Source organism: Triticum dicoccoides, chromosome 7B (assembly GCF_002162155.2).
Source record: "Triticum dicoccoides isolate Atlit2015 ecotype Zavitan chromosome 7B, WEW_v2.0, whole genome shotgun sequence".
Lineage (NCBI taxonomy): Eukaryota > Viridiplantae > Streptophyta > Magnoliopsida > Poales > Poaceae > Triticum > Triticum dicoccoides.
This window is the reverse complement of record NC_041393.1, coordinates 467325910-467336262: the sequence shown is the minus strand read 5'-3', so window position 1 is coordinate 467336262 and position 10353 is coordinate 467325910. Positions and strand designations below refer to the sequence as shown.

Below are 10353 nucleotides of genomic sequence, written 5' to 3'. Positions count from 1 at the left end.
AGTGTGTACCCCCAGGACAACAGCAGCGACCAAGAGTTCAAGTACCTCCATGTGTTCACCCGGATCGAGAAATGCGAGAAGTGGGCGGATGTCCGGCACACCCTCGCCAAGGCCAAGGAGACGTACAAGCCGGACGAGCCCACGCCGGAGGCCGCGAATGGGTGCCCTGACGGCAACAAACAAGCCAAGACGGCGAAGGACCCCGCACCGGCTGCCGAGCGGCTGGGCGTCCATCGAGCAGTGCATCGTCGACGCCAAGAACCACTCCGCCCAGAGGGAAGAGAAATTCAAGGCGCGATGGTCGGCCTTGATGACGAACAGCGCCGTCAAGCTCGACCTACTATGGACCAACGTCGCCGCGAAGAAGAGGAACACCGACCTGGCGTTCTTGATGGGGGCGGACATGTCAATGATGGATGAGCAGGTCAAGGCGTGGTACCTAGCAGAGCGCGGTCTCTTCTTGAATCAGATGCCGTCGACGACCGCGCCAACTCCCGTGCCGACCACAACGCTGCCACCAAGCCCGAATGATGATGCCGCCACGATGCCCAGCACAGAAGCCACACCGACGCCGACCAGCCCGCCGACGCTGAGCATGCCTACGCCCGCCAGTCCGACGCGGAGGAGCCCGCCGTCGTTTGATGCATTGCCTACTCGTCCTTCCTTTTTTTGAATACCCAACTTTCAAGTATGTTTGATTGCCGAACTGTGGCATGATGATCGCCGAACTTTTGTGACAGCGGTTGATCGCCGAACTTGTGGCTTTTCTTGGGTAGCGGGAGATGGTATGTTTGAATTTATGCATGTCTTGGACCGAAACCTGAGGGCGTGGCTGAAAACTGGATCGTTCCTAGTGCCAAAAACGCATCGAGGCTTGGGTGCGCTGGGGGGCCGAACGAGCGAAGATGCTCTTAGCACACTTGCACTCGCATGCGGGCGTAGCAGGCTGCGATCCAAAAATTAGCTCGCTCGCTCACATCACGTCGCAAGGATCGCTCAAGCACTCTTGCACGTTTTCTAAAAAAAAGGACGCTCGCACGCCAGTTGCTGCTGTTGATCTCCTGGTTGATGAAAAAATCAGATTACTAGCAAAATATATTTTTCTAAAAATCTGAAAAACGGTGAAATCAAAAAATGTTCTGAAAAGAGTTCATGAGTTCAAAACTGCTCATGAATTTTAAAATATTCATTTTTCATGAATTTGTGAAAAAAAATCATGATTTTCAAAAAAGAATCTTGAATTTTAAAAAAGATCACGAATTTGGAGAAAAAATTCATGAAATGTAAAAATTGCAATATTTGAAAATGATCCTTAATTCATTTTTTGCGAATTTAATTTTCTTTTGATGAATTTAGAAATAGAATCATGTGTTTAAAAAAATTAAAAAAATCATGAATTTGAAAAATGTTCACGAATTAGGAATTTTTTTTTAGAATTTGAAAATAATTTGAAAAGTGTTCACCAATCTGAAAAATTTCATGAACTAAAAAAAAGAAAAAAATACAAAAGAAATAAAAGTAAAAACCGACCGGAAGCTTGACAAAACCGGTTGGAAGTTTCACAAAACCGGCTGGGATCTTCTGCAAGCGGGATAACTAGATGGCCGACCCATTAGCAACAAATGTGGTCAAACGGCTATGCGCGTTAACGCCGTCAAATAGGATTTGCGGCTAGTTAGTTTTAGGGTTTCCTTGATTAATTGCAGTCACGGATGACAAATAGGTGAAATGAAACTAGATAAAACCATCTTCCTTACATTAAAGTAATGGACAAACCAGGAAAAGACGTGGCGAGGATCCCTCCTCGTTTTGAAAGAGAATAATAAGGGACCGATAATAAAGCCATGCCAAGCCTTCAAGGTCAATAGAGTACCAATCTGATCAGTTGCCCTCCGTCCTATATTTAGATGGGAGAGTCCCCATCTGAATATATTACTCAAATGCCCAAGGAACGCGTTACATTATACTTCCTCTGTCCCGTAATATAAGAACGTTTTTTACACTACAGAGTAGTAGATTACAACGAGAGGAAAGGTATAGGCACCAAACACGGTTGCCTACCTACTTTACGGCACAGGCCAAGTGCAGCTCATTACGGAAAACACAAGAATTCCTAGAATCCCACAATTTTTAGAGGATGGCGAGGGCAACGGTAGGCCAAATGTTGATGTCGAGGACGACCGGAGAGTGCAGCCACTATATTATGGGACGGAGGGAGTATTATTTATGCACTCTTTATTTAACCCGCATATGGCTCTGTTGTCCTATGTACAACCACCATTTCCTGTTACATGTGTGGCGAAACACTTATGATTTCATTACCACACGATGAATTATGCTCAGCTGAACACAAACAACTATATACAGTATATCACTAGTAGTAGCAGCAGCAGCTAATACTGCAATGTGTAGTAAAATGTAGAAGTATCTTGTTACTCAGCCTCAGGCTAAGCCAGTATCCATCCATCGATCCTTGTCTTGCCTGTACATATCAACTTATAATCTTTCATGCAATGATGTAGTAGTGGTGTTGCAGTTTTCAGTTCACTGGCCTTTTGATTGGATTAGTTGATTTATACGTACTATTAGCACCAGTTGCTTAACCCATGGACGTCGTCGAACTGCACCGCGTCGTCGTCGACCATGCCGCTGTCGTAGACGCACTGCCCCTGTAGGGCGCCGTCCAAGTAGTCAGACCACCTGAGCTCGCCCAGAGCGCCGGCGTATTGGTCGACGTGGCCGGAGATGGTGTCGGTCGGCCCGAGCTCCAGCCACGGCAGGGTGGTGGCGCCAACGTCAGTTGCGGTCAACGTGCTGGAGCTCGACGCAGACGGGAAGGTGCCGCAGTGCGCGCCCATGTGGAAGTCGCAGCCTTCCTGAAGGCTCGGCACCTGGTAGGATTCGGGCACCCCGTTGCCGGCTACACCGCCGACGGGCGAGTCCAGCTGCATCTTCAGGCTATCCAGCATTTTGTCCACCTGCTGGTCCTGGGCCAGCGCCGTCGTCCTTGGAATGAGCTCGGCATCGCTGAAGACCGGTCGGCACGCGGTGGGCGACGTGGTGGCCTCGGCCAGCGGCTTGTGGGTGGCGGGGTCGATGCCGCGCTCCCTCAGCTTCTTCTTGATGTACGAGTTCCAGAAGTTCTTGACTTCGTTGTCCGTCCGGCCGGGCAGCTGGGCTGCAATCTGTGACCACCTGAAAAATGCGTACAGGTGGATTCATATGTTATTCGATGAATTGGAAGCCAGGTAAGGCGACGTACGTACTTGTTTCCTATGATGGAATGGAGGTGTATGATGAGGTCCTCCTTGTAAGACAATAAGTTTTGGGGAATCAGCACAACCCTCTAGAGGTGGCTTATCTCATTATATATAATGGTTGTGTTACAATATGTACAATATACGTACATAGGTACAGAAGCTATACATAATCTAACACCCTCCCTCAATCTTAGCCACTTTCTAAAGAACTGAGAAGGGTAAGATTGCGCCTACAAGCCTCAAACTGTGGCAGCGGTAAAGGCTTAGTGAAGATGTCTGCAAGTTGATCCTTAGATGAGATAAACTTGATCTGGAGTTGCTTCTGTGATACACGTTCCCGTACAAAGTGATAGTCAACTTCAATGTGTTTCATTCGGGCATGAAATACTGGATTTGCAGAAAGGTATGTAGCACCGATGTTATCACACCAAAGAATAGGCGGCTGTGGTTGAGACAAACCCAACTCCTGAAGCAAAGACTGCACCCAAATAATCTCTGCAGTAGCATTAGCCACAGCCTTGTACTCAGCTTCAGTACTGCTACGTGACACAGTAGCCTGTTTCCGAGCACTCCAGGCGATCAAATTAGAGCCAAAGAATACTGCATAACCCCCCGTGGATCGCCTGTCATCTGGGCTACCAGCCCAATCTGCATCAGAGAAGGCCGAAAGGACCCGAGAGGAAGTCGGCCGAATATGCATACCAAATGTCAGGGTGAACTGAACATAACGAAGAATGCGTTTAACAGCAGCCCAATGAGTATCTCTGGGAGCCTGAAGATACTGACAAACCCTGTTAACAGCATAAGAGATATCTGGTCTCGTGATCGTCAAGTACTGAAGTCCACCAACAATGCTCCTGTACTCTGTGGCATCCGCAGGAGACAAAAGCTCACCATCAACAGCTGTTATCTTGTCGGTAGACGACATGGGTGTGGTGGTCGGTTTGCACTTCAGCATGCCAGCTCTTTGTAACAACTCTAAGGAGTACTTCTTCTGCGTAAGAACAAGACCAGTAGCACGAGAAGTGACCTCAACTCCAAGAAAGTAGTGAAGCTTCCCAAGATCTTTGACCGCAAAATCAGCACCAAGAGAGCAGACAAGAGCATCAGCAGCATACTGAGAAGAGCTGACAAGGATAATATCATCGACATATACCAAAAGATACATAGTGACTTCTGGCTTCTGTAGAAGAAATAATGAAGTGTCAGCAGTAGACGGCACAAACCCATGAGCACGAAGGGCAGAGGCAAGGCGGGCATGCCAGGCACGAGGAGCTTGCTTCAAACCATATAGTGCTTTGAAAAGACGACATATATAGTCAGGACGATCAGGATCAGAGAAACCAGGCGGCTGTTTCATATAAACCTCTTCCTCCAAAAATCCATGTAGAAAAGCATTCTGCACATCAAGTTGACGAAGTGACCAACCACGAGAAACAGCAATGGAGAGAAGAAGCCGAATAGTGGTAGGCTTGACGACAGGACTGAAGGTGTCCTCATAGTCAAGACCATGACGCTGCCGAAAACCGCGAGCAACAAGTCGCGCTTTGTAACGCTCAATAGATCCATCCGAATGCTTCTTCACTTTGAATACCCATTTTGAGTCAATAACATTTACCCGTGGTGGTGGAGGAACGAGAGTCCATGTCTTGTTACGAAGAAGAGCATGAAACTCCTGCTCCATAGCCTCTCGCCAATGTGGAATGCGCAGGGCAGCCTGATATGAGCGAGGCTCAGAAGATGGATCCGCAACAGCAGCAGCCAAACAAGCAGCCAACCAAGCAACCGTACCATCCTTACGTTCCTTAGGTTTGAAAATGCCACTGCGACTGCGTGTATGTGGTCGGGACACAGGAACCACCGAGGTCGACGGAGCAGCCTGCAACGGGCTGGAGGACGGCGACGTTGATGAGTCAGCCGGTGACGAGGAGCCAGTCACGGTAGACTCGGACTCAGTTGGCGAAGAAGGCCGACCCACCGGCGAAACCGGCAGAGCAGACGAAGCAGCTGGCGACTCCGGCATCACAGACCGGGCAGATGGCGAGCTCGGCATAGTGGGCCGTGGCGCGGCCGGTGTCGCGGGCCGATCCGCTGATGAAGGCGACGTGAGGACCCGAGCCGCGGGCGAAGACGGCGTGACGGGCCGAGCCGCGGGCGAAGACGGCGTGACGGGCCGAGCCGCGGGCGACTCGGCGGCCGCTGGCGAAACGGACCGAGCAGTGGAGATGCTCGGCGCGACGGGCTCGTCGGGTGACCATGCATGGGCACGCGAATCGATGCCATGCAACATAGGGCGATCGACGTGCCCACCAGAAGACGACGATGATGATGGTGAATCCTCCAACAGCTCCAAACGAGCTCCACGTCTGGTTCCTGCACCATGGTTAGGTAACAGCAAAGGAGAGTATGCAACATCATCAAATTGGTCAGAAGCAACAGAGGATGAATGCAGGGATGGTGGTTCGACAGTGGACACAGGAAGGTTGGCAAAGGGAAAAACATGCTCATCAAACACGACGTCCCGAGATATATAGACACGATTAGTGGGAACATGGAGACATTTGTAACCTTTATGAAGAGAGCTATAGCCAAGAAAAACACACTTCTTAGAACGAAACTCAAGCTTGCGCTTGTTATATGGACGAAGATGCGGCCAGCAAGCACACCCAAATACCTTGAGAAAGGTATAATCAGGTTGTTCATTAAGAAGAACCTCAATGGGAGTCTTCATGTTTAAAACACGAGTAGGAGTACGGTTGATGAGAAAGCATGCAGTGGTGAAAGCATCACTCCAAAACCGAAATGGAACAGATGCATGGGCCAAAAGAGTAAGACCAGCTTCAACAATATGACGATGCTTACGCTCGACTGAACCATTCTGCTGATGAGTATGTGGACATGCTAAACGATGAGCTATCCCAAGCGACTGAAAGAAAGAGTTGAGGTTGCGATACTCGCCCCCCCCCCCCAGTCTGACTGGACATGAACAATTTTGTGCTTGAGAAGACGTTCAACATGTTTTTGAAACTGAACAAAAATATCAAACACATCATATTTGCGTTTAATAAGGTAAAGCCAGGTAAAGCGACTATAAGCATCAACGAAATTGATATAGTAATTATGACCACTGACAGAAGTCTGAGCAGGACCCCATACATCTGAAAACACAAGTTCTAAAGGATGTTTCACCTCACGACTGGACTCCGAAAAAGGAAGTTGATGACTCTTCCCCTGCTGACAAGCATCACACACTGCTACATCTTTATTACTAGACAAACTAGGAAGCTCATGACGACGCAAAATATGACGGACAATAGGTGTGGCCGGGTGACCAAGACGAGCATGCCACTGTGACGGAGAGACCCGAACTCCACTGAAAACACGAGCGACACCAGGATGCTCCAGACGGTAGAGGCCCTGGCACAACCGCCCACTAAGAAGAATGTCCCTCGTGCCCCGATCCTTAATAAAAAGATCAAAAGGGTGAAATTCACAAAGCACATTATTATCACGTGTGAGTTTAGGAACTGAAAGAAGATTACGGGTCACAGATGAAACTCGAAGAACATTGCGAAGCTGAAGACTCCTATTGGCATGTCTAGTGAGAAGAGATGCTTGACCAATATGAGAGATGTGCATACCTGCTCCATTGGCGGTGTGGATCTTGTCGGAGCCATGATAGGGTTCACGAGTGTGAAGCTTCCCCATCTCGCTGGTTAGATGCTCTGTCGCCCCAGAGTCCATGTACCAGTGTGGATCGATGGAGTAGGACTGAGTGTGTCCCTGTTGCTTCTGCGGCGCAGGACGATCAGCCATGGCGACCTGACGGGCATTGTTGCGTGTATCTTTGCCGTCATTGCCAAGACCAAGGAAGCTTCGCTGGAAGCGCTTATGACACTTGGAGGCCCAGTGCCCATCGCGGCCACAAAGCTGACACACACGTGGACCGCCAGCCCCCGGTAAGGTCGCAATAGGTGGGGGGGCCGAGGCGGGCGACGGTGGCAGCCCCAAGGGAGACCGGGGTGATGAAGAAGAGCGGCCACCCTTGGTGGCGGCGTTGGCCGAGAGGGAGCCAGTGCCCCTGGTGCGGCGAGTCTCGACCCGTTGCTCAGTGAGAAGGAGCCGAGAGAAAACCTCGTGTGCCAGCATGGGTGTCGAGTTGCCCCGCTCGTTGATGATCTCAACTAAGGCATCATACTCCTCATCAAGACCATTGACAATAAACGAGTTGAACTCGGAGTCGGTGAGGGGCTGTCCAATGGAGGCCAATGTGTTGGCGAGGCCCTTGACCTTGTTGTAGAACTCAGTGGCAGTGGAGTCAAGCTTCTGACACTCTCCAAGCTGACGACGGAGTGCAGAGACACGAGCCTGGGACTGCGCTGCAAAGGTGCGCTCAAGGATGGTCCAGGCCTCATGAGACGTCTTCGCGAAGACAACAAGGCCGGCAACTACCGGCGAGAGCGACCCCTGGATGGAGGAGAGGTTCGCCTGGTCCTGCCCCGTCCAGACGCGATGGGCCGGATTGTAGACCGGACCGTGCACGCTGCCTACCAGTGCGGGTGGGCAGGTAAGCGATCCGTCGACGTAGCCTAGCAGGTAGTGACTCCCCAAGAGCGGGAGAACCTGCGCACGCCAGAAGATGTAGTTGTCGGCGGAGAGCTTGATGGTGATGAGATGACCGAAGTGAAACGGCGGCGGCGAAGACGATCCCATCGAGGAGGCTGCCTGGGGTGCAAACACCATGGAGGCAGCCGGAGGCACCGAAGCCGATGCGGGAGGAGGCGGGACCGCAGCCAGGGCGGGCGCCGCAAAGCTCGCGGCCGGTGCGGACGCCGCAAGGCCCGCGGCCGGGGCGGACGCCACCAACCCCGCCAGCGGGGCAGTGTGATCCGCTTGCGGCAGGAGCGGCGGGACGACGCCTGCGGAGTCCGCAGCGGACGGCGGCGCCGCGGTGTGGACCACGAGGTCACGCCCAAGCGAGGGCACCGGCGGCGTGGAGAAGACGGAGCCGATGCTCCTTGTCCCGATCGGAGCCGGAACAGAGACGGCATCGAGCGGGTGGTTGAGCAGAGCCGCAAGATAGGCCGGGAGGAAGCCCGCAGCAGTGGAACCGGTGGTGGCGGCGCTCGACATGGCGGCGGCGCGATCGGTGGCGCGGCGGCGGCGGTGAAGGCGGCGGCGGCTGCGGCGGCGGTGCGGGTATTAGGGTTTAGAAGCGGAAGCGATCGTAACCTAGCGTGATACTATGTAAGACAATAAGTTTTGGGGAACCAGCACACCCCTTTAGGGGTGGCTTATCTCATTATATATAATGGTTGTGTTACAATATGTACAATATACGTACATAGGTACAAAAGCTATACATAATCTAACACTCCTCCTCCGCTTGAGGTCTGGCCTCAGGTAGTTTATCCACCTCAGCCTGCAGCTCTTGCCACACCTCTCAAGTCCTAATTAATTCAACAAGTTGCTACCAATTATTTCTTCATTTTCGAAACTGATAGGCAAGTCTTAAGCACAATGCAGCACACACATACGCAATTACGCATACGGTCATATATACCTGCAAGCTTAGGAACGGAGCTCCAGCAGCCGTGGCCGTACATGGCAATGTGGTTCATGAGCTTCTCGTCCTCCTCCGGGGACCAGAGCCCTCTCCTCAGCCTCTTCTTGTGGCAGCACGACTGCTTCGCCATGGCCGGTCGGCAGTGGGCACTAAGACGCCGCGAGGATATATGGAAAACAAACGGCTGGACAAGGATAGAGACACGATGGTGGCAGCGAGGAGAGGGAGAGGCGGAGGTATAAAGAGGAAGAGAGGGGGCGGGAGGGAAGAGGCCGGGCGGTCGCTCTCAGGTAGGTGTGCATCGTGGGAGAGTGCCCTGCCTGACCCGGGAGCCCTCGTCTCCTCCATCTGATCCCCTACCTTTGCCGCTGGCTGCATGCACACGTACAGTTGCGCAGGACTTTGCTAGCTGTGCAGTGGTAGCTCAAGCCCCCCCGCGCGCCCGGGAAATAAAGGTGTAGGTCATGGCTCATGGATCACGATAAGGCAATCTTCACCGGTGCATGCTCATAGGCCTCACAGCTGTGGTGGGGCAGTTGACCACTTTTTTTCTTCTCTTTCTCGCTCTGCTCTCTTTCATGCCTAGTAGCTTGCTAGTTTCTTTTTGCCTAATTTCTGTCGCCTTTTTTTTTGCGAAAAGCCCTAAGCCATCTATTAAGCATTACAGGATCTTACAAACACATCTGTAAAAATATTATTCAAATCCTTGAGGGTGTCGAACTTCCTCCTATATTCAACTGCGGGCGGCGTGTCATGAGCACTGCTTGACGCAGTCACTAGGCCTCCGTCTTGGTGGAGTAAACTTTTTAAACACAGGAGCTTATAGAAGCAGCGGCAGGGGAGTCGTGGATGCAGACTAGGAGATGCCGGCTGCTGTGAACTGCGAAGTAAATCGCCCCGCCCAAGAAGAAAACGCCGAAGGGCTGCAATTTTTTTTGAAAACCATGAAAGCCATCCGAATCCAGAAGGATCCACCAGAAACCAAAACCGCCGGATCCCGGAAAATCCGCCGGAGACACGACTCCACACGCCCTCCGCTGGCATTAAGCACACCAAGAGAATGGGGAAAGAGCAGAGAGAACATTGTTTCCGCACTTGAAAAGCACAACTGCCTTGCTGCCCCAAACCAAACTTGAAGATTCCGTAAGAAAACCTGAATAAGGTCACTCGTTTCGTTGCATGACAGTTCTGGATCTGATGTCGACCTCGCCATCGTACTGGACCATGCACCGACTCTCTATTCTTCGATGACCTAGCCAGGCTGGGCTGCCGTTGAAGATCATGGAGCCGGATGACCAATGTCGCCGTCAAACACCGTCCGAGGAAGACCATCACTCGAGCATACATCTTCTTCGCCATCCCGCAGCAGCACTCCAACTCCTCCACATGTAGGCCGCACCTGATTAGGACCTCCCCGCAACCGCCACAATCGTTGCACGGGCTTTTCCCGACGATGCGTCCTAATGGCGGGGAGAGGGGAGTAGATGGAACTACCTATACACCTTAGAGTATGCGCCGGTCTTCGGG

General features: G+C 51.7%; 1 pseudogene; it reads right to left on the bottom strand.

Annotated features, from left to right (window-relative positions):
* Positions 1–2293: 2293 nt before the first annotated feature.
* LOC119338993 lies at positions 2294–9128 on the bottom strand (annotated as a pseudogene).
* Between the last annotated feature and the right edge of the window lie 1225 nt (positions 9129–10353).